We start from the raw sequence: 22673 nt of genomic DNA, 5'->3' as shown, positions 1-22673 counted from the left end.
CCTGTATTCCATGACAAGGAGGTTGAATTTTAAGAGCAATGGGACCTATTTTCAAGCTTAAAGGAGAGAACTGAAACAGTATGATGTAGATTTAAATAATTGTATGACTGTGGGGAAAGATTAGAACTAACAGAACTAAAAATATGGCCATTGTAATGGTCTAGGTGAGTGGTAACAGTGGCCTGGAATAGTTCCTGGGGAAATACAGAGAGGTAGAATGAGTCTAGATTTGTTTGGAGAAGGACCAGCAGGACTTAATAATGGATTAATATGAAAGGGAAGATAAAGAATATATTTTAGTGTTGGAGCTTAAGCAAATGGGAGGATTACACTTAATAGAGTCAGTGAATACTGAGAGAATCAAATTTATAGGAAAAAATCTGCTTTGGACACCATGCATTTCAAATGATTAGACCTGTGTTGTCTAATACAGTAACCACTAATCACATGTAGCTATTAGTACTCAAAATGTGAACACTCAAAATTAAGATGATAGTGGTGAAAAATACACATTGTATTATGAAAACATAGCATAAAAATAAAAGAAAGTAAAACATTTCAATAATTTTTATATTGATTACAATTTGAAATGATATTTTATATATATTCAATTAAGTAAAATATTAAAATGAGTCTTTATAAATTTAAAATTAATCTGTGGCTTACATTATATTCCTATTTGAAGAAAACGTATTAAACCAGGGGTTAGCAATGGCCTGTGAGCTAAAAGTGACTAATAGCTAAAAAAAATTAAATTATTGTTTTTATTTTATTAAAGTAACTTACAACTTCCTTGCATTTTTCATGTGCCTACACACACTTATATAGACTGAAGAGATCCCACCCTGCCAGCCCTTTAAAATCTGTTTCTTGAAGAAGACATTTTCCCAAGTTACAAAATACATGTTAGCATTTTGGAATAGCTAATATTTTTCACAAGAAATCTAAAAGCATGGTGATATCTTCTCATTAAAAAAATGAATAAGTTAAAAATTCCCCTTTGACTTACTTTAAAAAATAATTATGGTGCTAAACATTATTTTGTTTTGTTACTTAAATTGAATCTATTTTTGCTAATTTTCCTTACTTTGGTTATGAAAAATGATGACATTTTTAGGAGTTTAATATATAGGGCAAATTTTTATATGCTTTATAATCATACAGAAAATACTACTTGAAGTGTGGAAATATTTTTTGCATATTCACACACATGGTAGTAAATGTCTAAAGAGAACAAGTCAGAGGTCTGGGAGAAGAAAATACTTGTGTTTTTTTATTCAAGATAATATTATTCACAGGGACTGTAAAACTTCTGTGCTGGTGATATGTTTAAACAATAAAAGACACATCTGATTTTTTACTTCCTATTTTTCAGGAAAGAAAGGGGATGCCATTCAGAAACAAAGGAAGACTAGCTTGAGTAAAATTTGAAGGAGAGTGAGTTGGGAGACCACAGTTCTAGCCTAGTTATAAGAAGCCCAAGAGACATTGGATAAACCATTTAACTTCTTTCTTTCTTTCTTATTTTTCTCTCTTACAAATAAGGTGTTGGTATTCCTGATAAACTTCTTTCTCATTCCTTCCCTATTTGGAAATTTTCCATTCCATTGCAAAATAGTTCTACACATTAACATGCCACAAGTTCACAGCCATAGCTAACACGTGTTTAGACTGTGAAACACTTCCATATTAAGCTAATATAATTCTAAAATATATTCACTAAGAAAAATGGCTATTTGATCCTTGCTGTGTTAGTCTCTATCCTCTGATAATATGTAAGCAAACGAAATACATTTTTCCTTAGTAAGTCATTTATCATTTCTGAAATACAATGAATTTAGTGGATACACAGAAAACTAAAATATTGGCTTTTCTCCTCAGGTTCAATTTTTTCCTATTTTATCACTTTGAGCAAAGATGCAGAACACATAATTGATCATATTTCATATGCAGACCCTGCCACTGAAGTTGTCGCTTTCTTTGACCTGTAGTAATTTCTAAATTTCTAAAGATATATAATTCATACCAAAAAAGGCACACAGTCTTCCACAAAAATTATTTTCTAATTATTTGAGCTTCATAAAGTAATTTCAAAGATAGGTCAGAAAAATATTCATTTGTATAGGTTTATCAAAACATATATTCATGCTCACAGGACTGAAAAGCTGGAAAATTCAAGGAGCTATGGAGACACAGGTGCAAATTGAATCCTTGGAAACACTTGTTAAGAAATCAGCACTGTCTTACAAATGCAGAGCTGTAAGTAGGAACAAATGAATTAGAGGGGTATTCTATATTACTTTTAAATCAAGATCAGAGGTTTTGTTTTTGTTTTTGTTTTTTTTTTAATACACTGTGGTTGGTGTATTCAGCATGTCTTCTCACAAAAGAGAAGGGAAATTCCATCTTTCTGATACCACTTGGCTATGGAGCACACTTCCATATCTCACTGCCTCCTACCTGGGCTCTGTCCTTTCAGCATTATCTTTCTTTAATCCTTCTGGTACATCTCTGTCAAATTAAACTTTAGAAAATATCACTTTCAGCATTTTACTGACCTAACCAAAAAAGCTTCCATAAACTCCTTTGGTAACATATATTTTGGCAATCAAGGTCTACAATCAGGCCTCTACCTTCCTTCCTATACCAATACACCAGGAAAGAAGCTAATACCTTGTATTACCTTGTTTCATTTGATTTCCTTTCCACTTTGTTTTTCCCCACACTCCCTTCTTTAAAGGCATAGGTGAGGAAATATGAGACCAGTGCTAGGGAAGGACAGCCTTCAGACTGTGGAGCCAAATTTAGCCCATGGGAAAAAAAAAATCTAGGGTTGAAAGGCAAACCAAATTCTGACAGAGCATGCAATAAAACGTAAGTATGAAGAGGCAAATCTCAAGGTTGAGGAGCAACCCTACTAACAGGGTAAAGACATTATGAAATGAAGGGTCAAGAGAAGTTCCCTGAGCTATTGGAACTCTGCAGGCAGAACGTATGTGGAGGTAAAGTGTATGTGGGGAATTTTCTTGTAAGGTACCAAAGGGATTTAAGTCTTTAGTTGTAATAAGTGAAGAAAAAAAAGATAAAAGGCAGAGATAGGAAGTAGAGAGGGATAGAGAGAGGAAAGAATGGAGAAAAAGAGAGAGAGAGCAAGCAAGAGAGAAAGAGTGAGAGAGACAGAGGACACGTGCAAGGCAGGAAGAGATATAGAAACAACCAAAACAAGGAGGAAAAAAATAGACAGTAAAATTCCCATGGCCCTCTTACTCAGAATGGACTATTTCTGTCAGAAGTGGTTATGAAGCAGATTCTAGGCTTAGGCATTTAAATATAATTTTTAAATGTTTGGTTCTTCACAATTGTAAGAACATTACTACCAGATGAAAGATAATTTTTCATCATCTTCTTAGATGTCAAATTCCTTTGAGCAATTTGCAACATTCAAAACGAATATTGACAGATCAGCAAAAATTAAAGGGCATTTTTGTCACCTTGAGAAATGATGATCAAAGGAAATGTGACAACCAATTAAAACATAATCAATGCTTCTATTTCGTTTCTTGTCTGTCATACACTAGAAAGAATTGGCTAGAAAGAATTAAGTTATTATGTTTTTTAAACCTGCCTCATCTTGATAATGTCATATAAGAAAAGCAATTTGGATCATGAGAGTTTAAATATACCATGTGGTGAATTACACTGATACAATTTTATGAAGGCAGTATTAATCATATTTGAAATACTTGGCAGTCTGTCTAGTAGTTAGAGAAAGCGATTGATATTGGTAGGTTTAAAATGCTTTTATGCTTTTTTTGACAGATATATAAAAACAAAATTAGCTTAAGAAATCATGGTATTAATTTTCTTAATTAAAGCCAGTTATAATAAAGTATATTTTCTTCCTCAATGCACCTGAGACAGGCTGGGGCCTGGGATCTTTTGCTGAAGTGCTGCATGCATGCACAGTTGGGGTAAATTCTGGACAAAAGATACAAAGAGACCAAAAACCACTTTTGAAGAGCCCAGAGCAAAAGCAGGGGGTCGGAAGCAAAAGCAGGGTACTGTGTATGCCCCCTGCCCACACCACCTAAGGGGTGGGCAAACCACCTAAGCCACCCCTCAGGCTGACCCCTGGACACACCCCTACCCACACTCCATATAAGGAACAAGCTTTCCACACCCTCCAGGGAGCGAGCAAGCAAGGGAACCTGTTGTTTGTTTTTGTACCCTCCTGCAGCAGGGGCCCCAATAAAGCCTTGCTTGAATTTTTTGTTTGGCCTTCGATCAATTTCTATTGATTAAGGAGGCCAAGAACCCTGGTCAGTAACATACCTATTTCTTTATCTCAGGAGAAAACCAGCTTGGCAATTTGAATATATTAAAACAGGAAGTACATTTTCTCTATCTGCTACACACCTTTATAAATTATGATTCTGGATACCTTGGGAAGACACAAATAGATCTGGCACATGCTCAGATGTCAAAATATTTAGGAGCATGGACACATTTGGAACTTTTACAGTTCTAGGGCCAATGATCAAAACCTCACTGAAATGATAAGGATCCCAATGAGACTCCCAAGGACAAATGTGTTAAAGTGACAGTTTGTGCATATGCTTGTTTCTTACCTCTCAACCTAGGGGCACGTGTTATTCTCTTCCTGTTTGTACTGACATCTTTCTTGAACCCTCTGTAAGCCACAATCCCAGTAGTTCTTACCATGCTTTATTCACAGACCTGAAACTCCAAGTGAGCTGTTTGGAGATAGTAACTGGGTTAGACCCCTTCCCCTAACATACCAGCTGGCACACTTAAAAGTAACCCATGTCTCATCTGTAATCTATTTGTCAACTCTAGAAGGAAAGGTAGAAGAGCTAGGAGGTAGGAAGGCCTTTGCAGGTATCCATGAGAAAGAGGATAGCTGGGACCATGTGACAGATGGGTCAATATTAAGGGTTTTGATTCCTCTTACCCTGGCTTCAATTATGTTTCAAGTGAAATAGAAGGTAAGGGCCATCAACATGGAATGAAGTTGGAAGAGAAAATACTGGGCTGAAGGATAGAGAAAAAGGGTGAGAAATAGAAGTCTGCTAAAGAGGAAGAGTTCATAAAAGTGTGAGTGGCTTAAGGACTTAAAATTCAGCTGCCTGGGGGCATTAAGTGAAACTCATGGTTCATGATCATAAACTTGAATTGTGTTTAATCATTGTGAGTTTTCCCATACATTTCAGCAGCAGATAAACTGTTTATGCTCAGAAAAACAGAGTGTGTGAGTGTGAGCATATTCCTTATAAGGAGGATGATGGGTAAAATAAAATAGGGAGACAGTTTAAAATTATTCTCCACCTTTTCTTTTTATCACAGTGCCATCATTTTCCTCTAGCATTAATAATGTATTCCCTTTCTCTAAGGCATGCATTTTATAATGATTTGTTTTGTAGTTAGCTAATTTATGTGATTTTTATAATTAAAGTAGTAATTATATAAGTTATTTGGAAGGCATCTTCACTATAAAAATAGTGTATTTAAAAATAAGGTAAAAATTCAGAAAACATTAAAGTTGGCCTATAAACATACATAAAAAGATATGAACATTGTTATGTAGTTATGGTCTTGATGAGTTTTTGTTAAAAATATTCATGAACATACATAGAATTGTCAAGAGCACTGTAAAGAAAGATTTACCCATATACAAAAATTCTGTCATAGTTTATTTTAATAGAAAATAATGTTTTTTATTAAAAATTGTTAAAGTGATAAACACATCCTTGGATTGACTCCATATATTTTATACCCTAAAGCAGACTAGCACTATGAATTCCAAGGAAAGAAAAGCCTACAGTTTTCTGGATGCAAATTAGCAGGATGGATGGGCAGTCATGACTGCAGAGATGCCCAAAAGAGAGCACTCCATGAGCATAGGATAAGGTATAAAGATAAATTACCCAACTAAAGGAAAGTCCACCTGGTATTAAAGATAGTATAACAAAGACACTGTATAAAGTCCAACTATACTGCTGAAAGAATAAGACAGTACATTGAAGAACAATGCACTTTATCATAATGACACCTATTTCAAAAATAGCCACTAATACCCTAAGAATAAAACACTATAAATTTTGCATCTATTAAAAATAATGCCTAGGGCTTCCCTGGTGGCGCAGTGGTTGAGAGTCCGCCTGCCGATGCAGGGGACACCGGTTTGTGCCCCGGTCCGGGAGGATCCCGCGTGCCGCGGAGCGGCTGGGCCCGTGAGCCATGGCCGCTGAGCCTGCGCGTCCGGAGCCTGTGCTCTGCAGCGGGAGAGGCCACAACAGTGAGAGGCCCGCGTACCGCAAAAAAAAAAAATAATAATAATGCCTATATTACTCCTAATTTTATTCCAGAGGGTCTAGTCTAACCAATAAGAGAAAAAAAACAAAGCAAAACAAAACCATTAGTGTTAAAATTGATAGGCCAGAGACTAAAAGGATATTAAGATGAAAGGATATATATATATATATATATATAACTACTTAGAAATTTTAATAACACAAAATGTTACTAATTTATCTTTTGTATGATGCTTCTATTTTTGGATCTGTAGTAAACATACAGTTTCTTATATTAAGACAATCTTTTACTCCATGTATTAGATTCTGCTCAGTCTTATGCAATTGATATTCTGAAATGCTGTTTAATTGTCTTTACTAGTACAGTACTTACTATTTTTTTGCATACTGATTTATAAAAAGTATTGTTTTTCACTACCTTTTACTAGAGTTACCTTTTGTTATAAGCAAAATTTCGGTTCAAAATATACCTTAGGTTGTACTATGTAAATTTTGAGTAATCTGTCTTCCAAAATTTGAATGAAATAATAAGTGTAACCATCTAACTGGAGTTTCATTATTTGCTAATGTTTTTGTAATTGTTTTCAGTTCCTTCCAATCTTATTTAAAATGTTCTATGTTTTTCATACCATTCATTTATACTCTATTTGATAAAGTTATTGCACATACACTGTAGAAATTTTGGAAAATATATAAAAGCAAAAAATAAACTTAATTACTGTAAGTGCACAAACAGCAAATAAGCACTGTGAACATTTTGGTGTATAGAAGATTTCCCATGCTTCATAATCGTCCATTTTGTACAATCCTTAGTTTTCATAGTTTATCTTTCTTCTTTTCCATTTCACCCTTTTCTCCTGCTGGCTTTCTGAACGACTTTCATGGAGTTGATCTCACTGCGCACCTAGATAGTCTATCGAACATTCAAGAGTTTTCTTCTAGAAACTGAAATGGATCATTTTAAACTATTTTTTCTAAGTCTTCTTGATGCTGATTCTCTCCCAACCCAGACTTCTCTAGTACTTTAATATACCACATTTTAATGTCTCTGTTTTCTCATATTTGAAGATGGTAAAATGAGTCAAATATGCTAAAAGAAGTGTGTGACTTAAACTTTAACTTGTTTCTGTCTGTATGCATGATAGCCTTGCTATAGTCACAAGACACTTTCTATTACGGAAGCAAAGCACTTTGTAATCAGTCACTTCATTTTGGAGAATGGCAAAATGACCAAATCATTGCTTTGTTAACAACTTGTTTCTATTAACTGTTATGAAATTCTAAAATTTTATATTTGGGAAAATGAATATTTTAAGTAGATTTACTGTATGTTATAATCCAGATAGCTCTATCTTTAATACTTATGCTGAACCCAAGTCTTGCTTTCTCAAAAGGTCATGAAAGAGGCTTTGGCAGAGCCCTGTATATTGTGTGAGGAGGAAGTTTCCCACCCTTGTTACACTAACGCATGCACATGCAAACGTTTATTTATCACAGGTTACTAAAAGTGGGGTTGTGTCTTGGCCCTAATAAGGGCTCTCTAATCTTTAGGAAGATACTGTCTGATTTATTTTTACTTCTTTCTTTAGCATAAGTAAAACTATATGTCCACATAGTCAAGTCTGTCTCAATAGAGCACTTCACTGAGCTTGAAGTTCAGAGTTGCCTAATCACATGGTCCATTGTGTTCCATTGTCTCCTGTGTATGTCTTTTCCTCAGATATCTGAATGAGATGAGAACATTAGAAAGTTTCGAGATATCTTGTGCAAGCTTTCCTATTATTTCTATATAGATCCCTCTTTTTCACATGACATATTTCCAAAGATTTTTAGATACATTCAGGCAAAGGCATATGTACAAAGATGATTATTAAGCATTGTCTGTAATGCAAAAAAGGAGCAAGAACTTTTAACAAATAACCAATTTAATGCAATTTTTAAAATATTACAAAAGAGTATTGTGTGGCTATTAAAAATGATCTTTATTTTTTGATTTGTGTTTCAGGTGCTAGATGAATAAGGTTCAAGGGAACTGCTTTTCACATTTTTTCTAATATGGATACATGCTGATGGAAGTAACATGTCTTCATTCCCAGGTTCAAAGAAATAGGAATTTTTATTAAGGTTGCCTTAATAAATTTATTATAGAAATACATAGTGCCACAAACTGCCCCATTCTTACTCATCCTTCATTCCCAAGAATGTAAGGTAATTTTTATACTGATTACATATAATTAATGTATATAATCACATATTACAAGCTGATTACATATATTGGAATTATAATATTTTAGACATATTACATTAAATAAATGTGTTATTAAATTAATTTCATCTGTTCCTTTTAGTTTTGAATGTGATCACTAGAAAATTTTAATTGCATATGTACCTTTTACTTATGTAGATGACAGAGTACATAGATATAGAATTAAGTATGGATATACACAAAAATACATGCAATATGTATTTATGTACATTTACATGGAACAAAACACTCTGCAAAAACATACCTCTCAAACAATGACTATCTCTGAGTGATAGAATTTTTTTTATGGTAATCTTAGACAATAAGTCTTTTAGAGGAGTGCTGAGATCTCTACCTGGTTTATTCTTCTCTTTCTTTGATAACCTTCTTTTTTGACAGAAGAGCCATAGTCTTTGCTCCTTGTAAAACTGCCATCTTCATGTTCTAATGGTATATTTTAACATCCTTTGACCTGGACTTCAAGGGAACTAACAGCATTCTGTGCATTCTGAGCTTGAATTTGTTTGTGAAGTTTCTTACATTCCCTGGATGCCCTGACTTCCATTCCAGGCCTTGCTGCACAAAACAAAATCTTAACTTCTAGTGCTAGCTTTGCTGTTCTCCTTTACACGTTCCTAAATTATGAGGCAAACTCTTCCTGAATCTGTGAGAGACTGAGAATCTTAAGTCATGAGCAAAAGTTAAATCCTAGGATATAGAAAAATTCATTTTCAAAGAAAATGTATTTTAATAAAATTATATATCACTCTTATGGATAAAATTCCTGGGTACCTGGTTGAAACATTTTCTCTCTAATAATTAAAATTTTATAATAAATGTGAAATATGTTTTCTTCATAATACTGGCACCCTTCTTCATAAAAATGCTTTACTTATTACTTTATAAATATTCTGTCTGTATCACAGGGCCTTAGTTTAAGGAAGGCAACTTCTCCTAGCAATATTAAGATATTGACTCTGGAATCAGTCAGGGAATGAAAAATGAAGTTATGCATATTTAATCTACTCAGTGAGGATTCCAGGCTGCCTCTGAGAATAAGAGAGAAAATTAATAACCCACCCTCCTTCACAAGGATATTTATGAGGACAAAATTATGTCAAAATATATGGGGAAACATTTACAAAGAATAACAGGAAAAAAAATGTAGGACAGTTTATGAGTGTTTTTATGATAGATACTTATAATATTTAAACTTTAGAAGAAACATTCATTTGACTTTTGTGAGTTTAACACTTCCTTTAAAACCTAAGGGCCAATTCCTTTTTTTTTCTTCAAATAAAAATGTCTATTTCACATCAATAATAAGATGTATATTTTCTTACCATTTTTTAACCTTTCAAGAATAATAGTTTATGTAGAACAGTGTTTAGCCTTGGCCACCTTTTCTAAACAGTCTGGACCACAGGGACTCTTACATGCTATTCCTCCCAGAAAAATAAATAATGAATAGAATACCATCTTTCAGAGGTATAGAAGAAAAGGGCAAAAGAGAAAGAGAGGGAGTTTTGTTTTTTAATTTTTCCTTTTTGGTTAATATATATAATCCTTTAAAATATCATAGTATTATATTCATTAAGTTATTTATATGGAAAGTCCTTAAAACACTTGTTATTTTTCAAAGTAAGCTGTAAACAGTGAAAGAAAAAGAAAGAAAGAAAGAAAGAAAGAAAGAAAGAAAGAAAGAAAGAAAGAAAGAAAGAAAGAAAGAAAGAAAGAAAGAAGGAAAGAAAGGAAGGAAGGAAGGAAGGAAGAAGGAAGGAAATCAAGGAGGTGGGGGAGAGGGAGGAAAAGGCAGACAGAAGGAAGTTAGGAAGGTAGGAAGAAAGGAAGGAGGGAAGGGGAAATTAGGCACTGAATTGAAGGAGTATCCAGTAAGTACTAAAATTTTAACTGTACTTTCAGCTGTAAAACTGACTACTTTAGTATTAAAAGAGTTTCTAGTCTCTAATTTGAAGATTGGAGCTCATTTTGGGGAAACATTCCCATTTTGTTCTGGGACAGAAAGTGGTATGTTGGACTTTTTAAGTCATGAGGACACGTGACCAGATGTACCCATCATTGTCTTTGTTCCACCTGTGAATAGTGAGGTGACCAGGTACTTCAGACTAAAATGCTACCTTTATTCCTAATAAGAAAATGTGTAATTAGGTGTAGTACTATGCTTTCTGAGAATATATATTTTCCTCATAAGTCTGCCAAATGAATAAAAAACATTGCTAATTTTGTGCTATGTTACTCCATAGGTAAAATGTAAGATTCTAAAACAGCTCAGGAAGGGTTTATAAACTCAGACTAGGGCTGTCATCTCTTAGAGAAACTATTTTCAATGATTGTGTCCATCTAGCTTCTGTATTGAATTTCTTTTTGTACAATGACTTCAGAAAGATCATAAGATCTTAGTTGGGCTGTGGTGTTTGTTTGTTTGTTTGTTTTTTTGTCATTAGTCCACAGCATCAGTGCCCAGTTGAGTAACAACACCAAGGTCCTCTGTAGCAGAGGTTAATGAAAAAGGAGTCCAGAAAGGAAGGGTCTTAAGAACTAGTTCTGTAGCATATGTAATGTGATCATTAATTTATCCACACAACCACCAAGTGTTTTTTAAAAAATGTAAATTTTTGTCACTTCTCTATCATTCTTTTGAGTTCCCACCCTGTTGGGTAACAAACACACTTAGATTTGCCAATGAACAATATCTTATTTACTTCTACTTTAATGTCTTATTTCAGCTTAAATACTAATCTTATTCAGAGTCAACCTCTTCATAATGAATTAAATAGTCCCTTTTGATGACTCTGGTATACATGTTTTTCAGAGTTGAGTTCTCCCCTCTTTCTGCCCACCCTCCTCTTCAGAAATTCTGCTACTTTGAATAATAGGTATGTGAGTGAGGACCTTATTGTGTTTTCATTGTAATAGTGAAAAGGAATAGTGGGCTGCGACTGGTTATTGCCTGCAAATGGCAACTTTTCTCTGCAGTGGGGGCTCCTAGGCTGTTCCCTGGACTAGTGATTGTTTTAGTGCAGCTAACCCATTTTGCCATTGAGTGTAAAGTTTTGGCATCTGACACTGGAATCAATTTTGTCATATTATGACTCATGGCAAGCCCAACAGGACCTAAGTGGGATAGAAAGATCCTACGGATGCCAACAATTGTTTTCACTAAATCCAACCTGTTATATTTGTTAAAGAATGGCTTAAGCTTGTTTATTTTATTCAGAAAAACTGGCTATGCTTGCTGCTAAAGTGAAAAGGGGAGTTGGGGTAAATATTCCCAGAGCAAGATACTCTGTGTTTAGGTACTAAGTTATATTTGTATTTGTAGGTACTAAGTTATATTTGTATTTGTTTAATTTCTGCCATTCTGCTCCTCTCCCGACCTATTCTTCTCCCTCCCTTAAACTCATACAAACGCACACACATTCACACATGCACACGTTCACATACAGACAGGAAGACATGTGACAACAGAGACATTTTGTTCATGGCTGTATTTCTGCACTTAGGAAGTTGCCTGGTATATAGTGAAGTGTCAAAAAATATTTGTTGCATGAATGCATAAATCTTCAATTATACAAGCCAAAAACTCAGTGAGAAATCGTCTAGTTGATTAATAAACATGCTCTTCATACTCAAAGTGCAGCCTGTGGAAGAGTAGCACCCACATCACTTGACAGATTGTTAAAAATGCAAAATCTTGTGTCCCACCCCAGATCATAGGAAACAGAACCTGCATTTCATCAGGTTTTCTAGGTACTTCATGTCACACATGACATGAAGCTAGTCTTTTTTAAGCAATCATACATATTGCCACACTCTCACCTGTACCTATGGTGGGGATCACTGATTATTGAAGACAACTTTTTCCACTGAATTTCACTCAGTCAAGACTCAAAAACCTCCCTGTCCAACTCCACATAGCTTTGACTAATCAACTTAAATTGACATATGGAGGGTTATAGATTTGTGGATGTTTAGTTAATAAAGTTACTTTCTTCTTTCTTATCCTTTCAATCTGAGGAGTTAGTAAAACTATAGCAGTTGAAAAACTTAAATGAAGCTATCAATTAATGAAGAAGCACTTATAGAATGGTAAATAAATGATTAGCTCTGAATTATGCTTTTAGAAGATAAAATCTTAATAAGTGATCTCTTAATAAGTTTACAAGTTTAAACATAAGCCAAAAAAGGAAAAAAGAAATAAAACTGTAAGTATTAGAAATTAAATAAATCATTCTGTAATGCTCACTAATTTAATAAGTATGAAAACTAATATTTCTAAGTCCAAAAATATAACTGACATATTAGGAATTATCTGATGTAAACATACAAAGGAACTTACAAGAAATAATATTCCAACTCAAAAGATAATAAAATTGATACTCAAAGCAAATAAAAATTACCAAGAGAATAGAGGATAAAATGGTGTTTTGAACAATTTGTGACTTGCCTCCTCATAGAAGTCAATAAAATACTCAAATAAATAGAAAAGTAAGAATGGCTGGCATCTTCAAAGGAAGAGAGAAGACTTTTCTTATGTTTGCTGCTTGTCACCCCTCCCTTCAGGAAACTATATTTACTCCACTCCACTCTTGCCCTTCCTTTTATTCCTTGACACACACCCCAGGAAAAGAGGAATGAAACTGTGGTCAAAGTTAGTGAACTAGACTCTCTTATCTGGGCATTTGAGTCTTGAGGGAAGTTTCAGGGACTAAAGGCTGTTGGAATTGAGTCATTGTTGGCAGCCACTGATAAAATTTCATGAATTCATGCTGGTGAAATCTCCAGAAGGGTCAGAGCACACCCTGCTATTTTAACTTGTCCTTTGATAACAGTGAGACATCAGTATACTTTCAATAGCATCCTTTATTTTTCTTCACTTAACTCGATTTTGTTTCTGTTGCTTATAAGAAATCCTATTTGATAAAGAAAATGATAAAAAAAGAAGGATGCAAGCAGGTGACTCCAGGTGAAATATGGGAGAATTCACAATTAATTGCTAGAAAGAAGTGGGGTAAAATAAAGCATTACAGAATATATGTAAATTCTGAACAGGATATCATTATACAGTATACATTGGGAAACTAGTCATTCAAGTAATCATCAACATACTTACTGAGAATGAAACCTGAGGTTAGTGTGTCATATGGAGAAATGTCAATTTAAAGACAATGAATAATGCCAATTTCAATAAAAACAACATTTTGCTCACTTTTATCCATGTTGCTCTTATTTCTTTAGAATGAAAATGACAAGATTTTTCTGGTATATGGCCACCAGTCAAAGACTGCATATGCCTGCTTACCTGCAGTTAGGTATGGCCACATGCCTGAGTTCCAGCCAGTGAGATGAAAGCAAAATATTTGTGAAATTTCTGGATCATACTATGGAAGTGAAGAGGCATGATCTTCACTCCTTCTTCCAACTTTTCCACTGGCTAGAAAATAGTCTTGTTTAAGGGGGGGCAGAAACAGAAAATTTAGTGCACTTTATCGAATCCATGAATTTAGGATGTCAGAGCTTCACTGAGAAACATTTATAGAGCTCTTAGCTACTTATATTTGGACTATACTGTGAGAGAATTTTAAAATTCTACCTTGTTCAGCCACTGCTATTTTGGCTTTTGTTAGGAAACTTGATCATTATCCTTCCTACTACACCAATGGTGGTTGCTCATAGCAACATTAAAAGTGAGAAAGTGACAAGCACAAACTTGAAATTCTTGCCTCAAGGTATGGGATAAAGCGCAAGGATTTTTAGCGCCAAGGTTTAGTGCTTAAACCTGTATAGAGAACATTACTTAATATTGAACTTGGCAACTGATTTCACTCAATTGAGGATATACAACAACATCTGAATATACAATCTTCACAGATGTCTTTTTCTGAAACCTAGGATATTAACAGAGAAAGATCAGTATCTTAACGATAGGAACAGTGATATATCTGAGAATTCAGAAATTCCGGATAAGCTTAAACCACCAAATTTTATAGAAAATCATCCCCTCTCTGAATCTCCTTTGCCTGATGAAGCTTTCCTTTAAAAAGAAATAAAGTAGAAAAATAGCACTTTCTTTATGTGCTCTCCTTATATGTTTCTTAAATAAAAAGTGATTTTGAACTCAACGTGCACTAGTGGTAAAAGACAAAGAATAGCCAAGTGAAATATTATATCCTAAATGTATTCAAATAAATTAAGAAAAAATATACTGTAAAGATTCTGGAATTATCTGAGGGAATGGAAAAAGAATGGGCATGACAAAGGGTATATTAAAGTTTTTTCATGTAGCTCAATTTATTGACATGAATACTAGAGAAGCTGCATTGAACATCGTGCCCCAGGCTCTATTTTTCTTGGTATGTTAAGCTCTACTGCACAACAAAATGGACAAAAATTCATCTAAGGCAAAAACAAAACATCAAAACAAACAAACAAAAGATAGTCTAGTACTTTAGGAAATTAAACTTACCGTGCTTGTATTACTAACCTTGAGTGAGGTATTTTTAGGTTTATAGTGTGTGAAAGACTTTTCCAGGTGTTCAGTTTCACTTACACACTGACTCCCTAATTAATCTGATTTGAATGTATAATAGGCTTTGAAAACTTAACAAGTTCTAAACAGGCTTAATTGATTTCTGCATTCTCCCCTTTATCCACAAATTTCTTCCCCAGGCATCCCCATTTCTATAATTGGTACCAGTCTTCTTCATTGAGTTGCCAATGAAAAAAAAACAGGGAGTTGTTATTTATTTTTCTGCTTTCCTTTTATCTACATTGAGTCCTTCATCAAATAGACTGGATTTTCCAACTATATTCAGAGTCTGACCACATATTGTGACTTCTGCTTTGACTTCTCTAGTCCAGCTGCCTTCATTTCTTGCCTGGAAGACCACAATAGCCTCTTAACATATCTCATTTTTCTTTCATGTCCTTCACACAAAAATTTGCTACTTTTAGGCCCACACAGAAAACATAGATTGTAGTGTTTATTAAAAGATTTTTCTTGATAGAAAAAAAAAGGAGTAAAGGAAGGAAATAAATAATTTTGAAAAGAATCCATTAAAATAATGACCATTTATATCAAATGAAAAATAAAGAAATTAAAGCAAAAGAGGTAGGTGAGGGATTCCCTGGTGGCGCAGTGGTTGAGAGTCTGCCTGCTGATGCAGGGGACATGGGTTTGTGCCCCGGTCCGGGAAGATCCCACATGCCGTGGAGTGGCTAGACCTGTGAGCCATGGCTGCTGGGCCTGTGCATCTGGAGCCTGTGCTCCACAGTGGGAGAGGCCACAACAATGAGAAGTCTGCATATCACAAAAAAAAAAAAAAAGAAAAAAGAGGTGAAATTGAAGTGTTCAATAAATTCAGGATTGCTTATACATCATTTTTGATATAATCAACATTCATTTTCATTTGATCAACTCTAAGCAAGGAAAGAAACATTACAAATACCTTTCCTAACTCCAAGTAATCTCTTATTTTTAATATTTCATCATTGAAGTAATTTATAGTGGTTAGTATAAGAAGTTTGATGTTGCTTAATTTTCATTTGTTCCCACCAATTCCATCTCCAACATTCTCTGAATGGCTTTATGATCTTTTATAGACTGTCAGTCATGTCCTCTTACCTTCTGACTTTTAGTTGGATTTGGCCAGAAAGAGACATTAGCATAAGATTGGAGAGTAATAAAAAAGAGAGGTGAGAGAAAACAGGTTTCCCTACCTGGAAGTTAAGAGCATTGGTTTGGGATTTTCTTATTTGTTCATATAAAACATCTGGTGCTATTAATTTATCCCTAAAGAAGGCTTCATCCACAGCACATACATTTTTTTTAATACATTGTGTTTCAATTTTAATAAAAATCAAAATATTTTCAAATTTCACTGTGATTTCCTATTTGAATCATGAGAGTTTAAATTTATATTGTTTTACCTCCAAATGTCTGGGCATTGTCTCTTGTTAATTTTTAGTTTAATTCCTTCTCATAGAGAACATGATTTTATTATTATTTTTTAATTGTTTTAAGTTTGTTCATGGTTTTTCTATTGTCCATAGTGGGGTTTATGTAGGTGAACATTCTATGTATACTTGAAAATTATAGGTAGTTTATGTTACTCTATAGAGTGTTATATAAGTAGAAGTAGGGTCATGTTAATTGACAGTTTTCTTTAGGTATTTTATATCTTTCAATGATTTCATCTGTATTTGTCTTATTTATTATTGAGAGAAGAATGTTGAAGTCTTCAAATATAATTTAGATTTATCTATTTCTATCGATTTGTGCTTTAGGTATTTTGAAATTCTGGTGAAATCATAACTTTATATAGTATTTGTTTATATCTCTGATCATATTATTTACTTAAAATTACTTTACCTAATAATAATATAGAGTAATATAGACATTCACCTTTCCTTTAATTAGTGAAGATATGAAACATATACTTTTCCAATCTTTCATTTCTAACCTATCTATGTTGACTTATTAGACATGTTTTTCTACACAGATAGTTAGTCTTGCTATTTTATACTTTTATAATCTCTGCATTTTAATTGGGGATGTTCAGACCATTTGCTTTAATGCAACAATTTATATGATCATATTTGTATTGACAATATTTTTTTTTTCTATATGCTCCATGTTATATTATTGCTTGCTATATGATTCTGTTTCATCCTTATTCCATTTTGTCACCTCTTTTGTCTTGCTTGTTATAATTTATTTTATAATTTTAAGTGGTTACCCTAGAGTTGATAATTTATGTCTTTATCAAAATATGCCTATAGGTAATATTTGCACCTATGGTGGAAAAGACTCAAAATTTTATATATGTTATAAACCCACAAAAAAACTGTTACTATTATTTGATTTAAACAATGTTACCTTTTTAGGATATTAAGATGAATAGAAAATCATTTCATTTATTCACCACCATTTTTACCATTTCCACAGGTCTTCAGTTATTTATATAGATCCAAGTTTTCTCTGGTATCATATTGCTGGCCTTAAGAACATCATTTTATCACTTATTATAGCACAGGTCTGCTGGAACTTAATTCTCTAAAACTTTGTGTCATAAAAAATGTCCTTATCAACACCTGGCTCTGCCATGACTGCATCCTATATGATTTCAGATACTCAGACTCCTTTACTTTCATCTACATTGGCAACTCCAATGTAGGTGAAAGTAAAGTGTCAAGCCTGAGCCTTTGAGAGAGCTGAGTTCAGGACATTGGACTACCAGAGACATCCAAGCCACACATAATATCATTGGCAAGAGTTCTCACAGAGATCTCTGATCCAATGCTAACACCCAGTTCCACTCAATGAACAGCATGATCCAGTGCTGCACACCCCATGCCAAACAACTAGCAAGACAGGAACACAACCACACCCATTAGCAGAGAGGCTGCCTAAGATGATAATAAGCTCACAGACACCCCAAAACACACCACCAGACATGGTCCTGCCCACCAGAAAGAAAATATCCAGACCCATCCACCAGAACACAGGCACCAGTCTGCTCCACCAGGAAGTATAAACAACACACTGAACCAACCTTAGCCACTGAGGGCAGACACCAAAAATAACAGCCTGTGAAAAGGAGATGCCAAACACAGTAAGTTAAGCAAAATGAGAAGACAGAGAAATATGCAGCAGATGAAGGAGCTAAGTAAAAACCCACCAGAGCAAACAAATGAAGAGGAAATAGGCAGTCTACCTGAAAAAGAATTCAGAATAATGATAGTAAAGATGACCAATATCTTGGAAATACAATGGAGAAAATACAAGAAAGGATGTAAAAAGACCTAGAAGAACTAAAGAGCAAACAAACAATGATGAACAACAAAATAAATGAAATTAAAAATACTCTAGAAGGAATCAACAGCAGAATAACTGAGGCAGAAGAAGGGAAAAGTGACCTGGAAGATAGAATAGTGGAAATAACTACCGCAGAGCAGAATAAAGAAAACCAAATGAAAAGAATTGAGGACAGTCTCAGAGGCCTCTGAACAACATTAAATGCACCAACATTCAAATTATAGGGGTCCCAGAAGAAGAAGAGAAAAAGAAAGGGACTGAGAAAATATTTGAAGTCATTATAGTTGAAAATTTCCCTAATATGGGAAAATAATTAGTCAATCAAATCCAGAAAGTTCAGAGACTCCCATACAGGATAAATCCAAGGAGAAACATGGCAAGACACATATTATTCAAGCTATCAAAAATTAAATACAAAGAAAAAATATTAAAAGTAGCAAGGGAAAAACAACAAATAACATAAAAGGGAATCCCCATAAGGTTAACAGATGATCTTTCAGCAGAAATTCCGCAAGCCTGAAGGGAGTAGCAGGACATATTTAAAGTGATAAAAGGGAAAAACTTACAACCAAGATTACTCTATGCAGCAAGGATCTTATTCAGATTGACAGAGAAATTAAAACCTTTACATATAAGCAAAAGCTAAGAGAATTCAGCACCACCAAACCAGCTTTACAACAAATGCTAAAGGAACATCTCTAGGCAGGAACACAGAGAAGGAAAAGACCTACAAAAACAAACCCCACAAAATTAAGAAAATGGTAATAGGAAAATAAATATTGGTAATTACCTTAAATGTAAGTGGATTAAATGCTGCAACCAAAAGACATAGACTGGCTGAATGGATACAAAACCAAAACCCATATACATGCTGTCTACAAGAGACCCACTTCAGACCTAGGGACACATACAGACTGAAAGTGAGGGGATGGAAAAAGATTTTCCAGCAAATAGAAGCGAAAAGAAAGCTGGAGTAGCAATTCTCATATAAGACAAAATAGATGTTAAAGTAAAGACTATGACAAGAGACAAAGAAGGACACTACATAACGATCAAGGGATCAATCGAAGAAGATGTATAACAATTGTAAACATTTATGCACCCAACACAGAAGCACCTCAATACATAAGGCAAATGCTAACAGCCATAAAAGAGAAAATCAACAGTAATGCAATTATAATAGGGGACTTCTTTAACACCCCACTTTCACCCATGGACAGATCATCCAAAATGAAAATAGATAAAGAAAGACAAGCTTTAAATGACACATTAAACAAGATGGACTTAATTGATATTTATAGGACATTCCATCCAAAACCAACAGAATACACATTCTTCTCAAGTGCTCATGGAACATTCTCCAGTATAGATCATATATTGGGTCACAAATCAAACCTTGGCAAATTTAATAAAATTGAAATCATATCAAGTATCCTTCTGACCACAATGCTATGAGACAAGATATCAATTACAGTAAAACAAAAACAAAAACAAAAACTGTAAAATATACAAACCCATGGTGCCTAATCAAAATGTTACTAAATAACCAAGAGATCACTCTAGAAATCAAAGAGTATATCAAAAAAATACCTAGAAACAAATGACAATGAAAACACAATGACCAAAAACCTATGGAATGCAGCAAAAGCAGTTCTAAGTGGGAACTTTATAGCAATACAATCCTATTTCAAGAAACAAGAAACATTTCAAAAAAACAACCAAACCTTACACCTAAAGCAGTTAGAGAAAGAAGAACAAAAAACTGCAAAGTTAGCAGAAGGAAAGAAATAATAAAGATCAGATCAGAAATAAATGAAAAAGAACTGAAGGGAACAATAGCAAAGATCAATAAAACTTAAAGTTGGTTCTTTGAGAAGATAAACAAAATTGAAAACCATTAGCCAGACTCATCAAGGAAAAAAAAGGAAAAGAATCAAATCAACAGAATTAGAAATGAAAAAGGGTAAGTAACAACTGACACGGCAGAAATACAAAGGATCATGAAAGATTACTACAAGTAATTATATGCCAATAAATAAAATAGACAACCTGGAAGAAATGGACAAATTCTTACAAAAGCACAGCCTTCTGAGACTGAACCAGGAAGAAACAGAAAATGTAAACAGACCAGTCACAAGCACTGAAATGGAAACTGTGATCAATAATCTTCCAATAAACAAAAGCCCAGGACCAGATGGCTCACAGGCGAATTCTATCAAACATTTAGAGAAGAGATAACACCTATCCTTCTCAAAATCTTCCAAAATATTATCAGAGGGAGGAATACTCCCAAACTCATTCTACGAGGCCACCGTCACCCTGATACCAACACCAGACAATGATGTCACACAAAAAGAAAACTACAGGCCAATATCACTGATGAACATAGATGCAAAAATCCTCAACAAAGTACTAGCAAACAGAATCCAACAGCATAGTAAAAGGATCATACACCATGATGAAGTGGGGTTTATTCTAGGAATATAAGGATTCTTCAATATATGCAAATCAATCAATTTGATACACCATATTAAAAAACTAAAAGATAAAAACCATATGACATCTCAATAGATCAGTAAAAGCTTCTGACAATACTCAACACCCATTTATGACAAAAACTCTCTAGAAAGTAGGCATAGAAAGAAATTACCTCAACATGAAAACAGGCATATATGATAAACCTCCAGCCAACATCGTTCTCAATGGTGAAAAACTGAAACCATTTCCACTAAGGTCAGGAAAATACAAGGTTGCCCGTTCTCACCACTCTTATTCAACATAGTTTTGGAACTTTTAGCCACAGTAATCAGAGAAAAAAAAAAAAAAAAGAAAGAAAGAAAAGGAATCCAAATCATAAAAGAAGTAAAACAGTCACTGTTTGCAGATGATATGATACTATATATAGAGGATCCTAAAGATACTACCAGAAAACTACTAGAGCTAATCAATGAATTTGGTAAAGTAGCAGGATACAAAATTAATACACAGAAATCTCTTGCATTTCTATACAGTAATGATGAAAAATCTGAAAGAGAAATTAAGGAAACACTCCCATTTACCACTGCAACAAAAATAAAAAATGCCTAGGAATAAACCTACCTAAGGAGACAAAAGACCTGTTATGCCAAAACTATAAGATACTGATGAAAGAAATTAAAGATGATACAAACAGATGGAGAGATATACTATGTTCTTGGATTGGAAGAATCAACATTGTGAAAATGAATATACTACCCAAAGCAATCTACAGATTCAGTGCAATCCCTATCAAACAACCAATGTCATTTTTCACAGAACTAGAAGAAAAAAAATCACAATTTGTATGGAAAAATACCCAGGACAATCTTGAGAAAGAAAAACGGAGATGGCAGAATCAGCCTCTCTGGCTTCAGATTATACTACAAAACTACAGTTATCAAGAAAGTGTGGTTCTGGTCCAAAAACAGAAATATAGATCAATGGAACAAGATACAAAGTCCAGAGATATACCCATGCATATTTGGTCACCTTATCTTTGATAAAGGAGGCAAGAATATACCATGGAGAAAAGACAGCCTCTTCAATAAGTGGTGCTAGAAAAACTAGACAGCTACATGTAAAAGAATGAAATTAGAACACTCCCTAACACCATACACAAAAATAAAATCAAAATGTATTAAAGACCTAAATGTAAGGTCAGACACTATAAAATTCTTAGAGCAAAACAGGCAGAACACTCTATGACATAACACAGCAAGATACTTTTTGACCCACCTCCTGTAGAAATGGAAATACAAACAAAAAATAAACAAATGGGACGTAATGAAACTTAAAACTTTTGCACAACAAAGGGAAACATAAACAATATGAAAAGGCAACCCTCAGAATGGAAGGAAATATCTGTAAATTAAGCAAGTGACAAAGGATTAATCTCCAATATATATACAAGCAGCTCATGCAGCTCAACATCAAAGAAACAAACAACTCAATCCAAAAATGGGTGGAAGATCTAAATAGACATTTCTCCAAAGAAGATACACAGATTGCCAACAAAGACATGAAAGGTTGCTCAACATCACTAATCATTGGAGAAATGCAAATCAAAACTACAATGAGATATCACCTCACACCGGTCAGAATGGCCATCATCACAAAATCTGCAAACAATAAATGCTGGAGAGGGTGTGGAGAAAACAGAACCCTCTTACACTGTTGGTGGGAATGTAAATTTCCATAAGTGTATGGAAAAAAGTATGGAAGTTCCTTAAAAAACTGAAAA

The sequence above is a fragment of the Stenella coeruleoalba genome, assembly GCF_951394435.1.
Source record: "Stenella coeruleoalba genome assembly, chromosome: 13".
Classification (NCBI taxonomy): Eukaryota; Metazoa; Chordata; class Mammalia; order Artiodactyla; family Delphinidae; genus Stenella; species Stenella coeruleoalba.
This window is presented reverse-complemented; position numbering follows the sequence as displayed.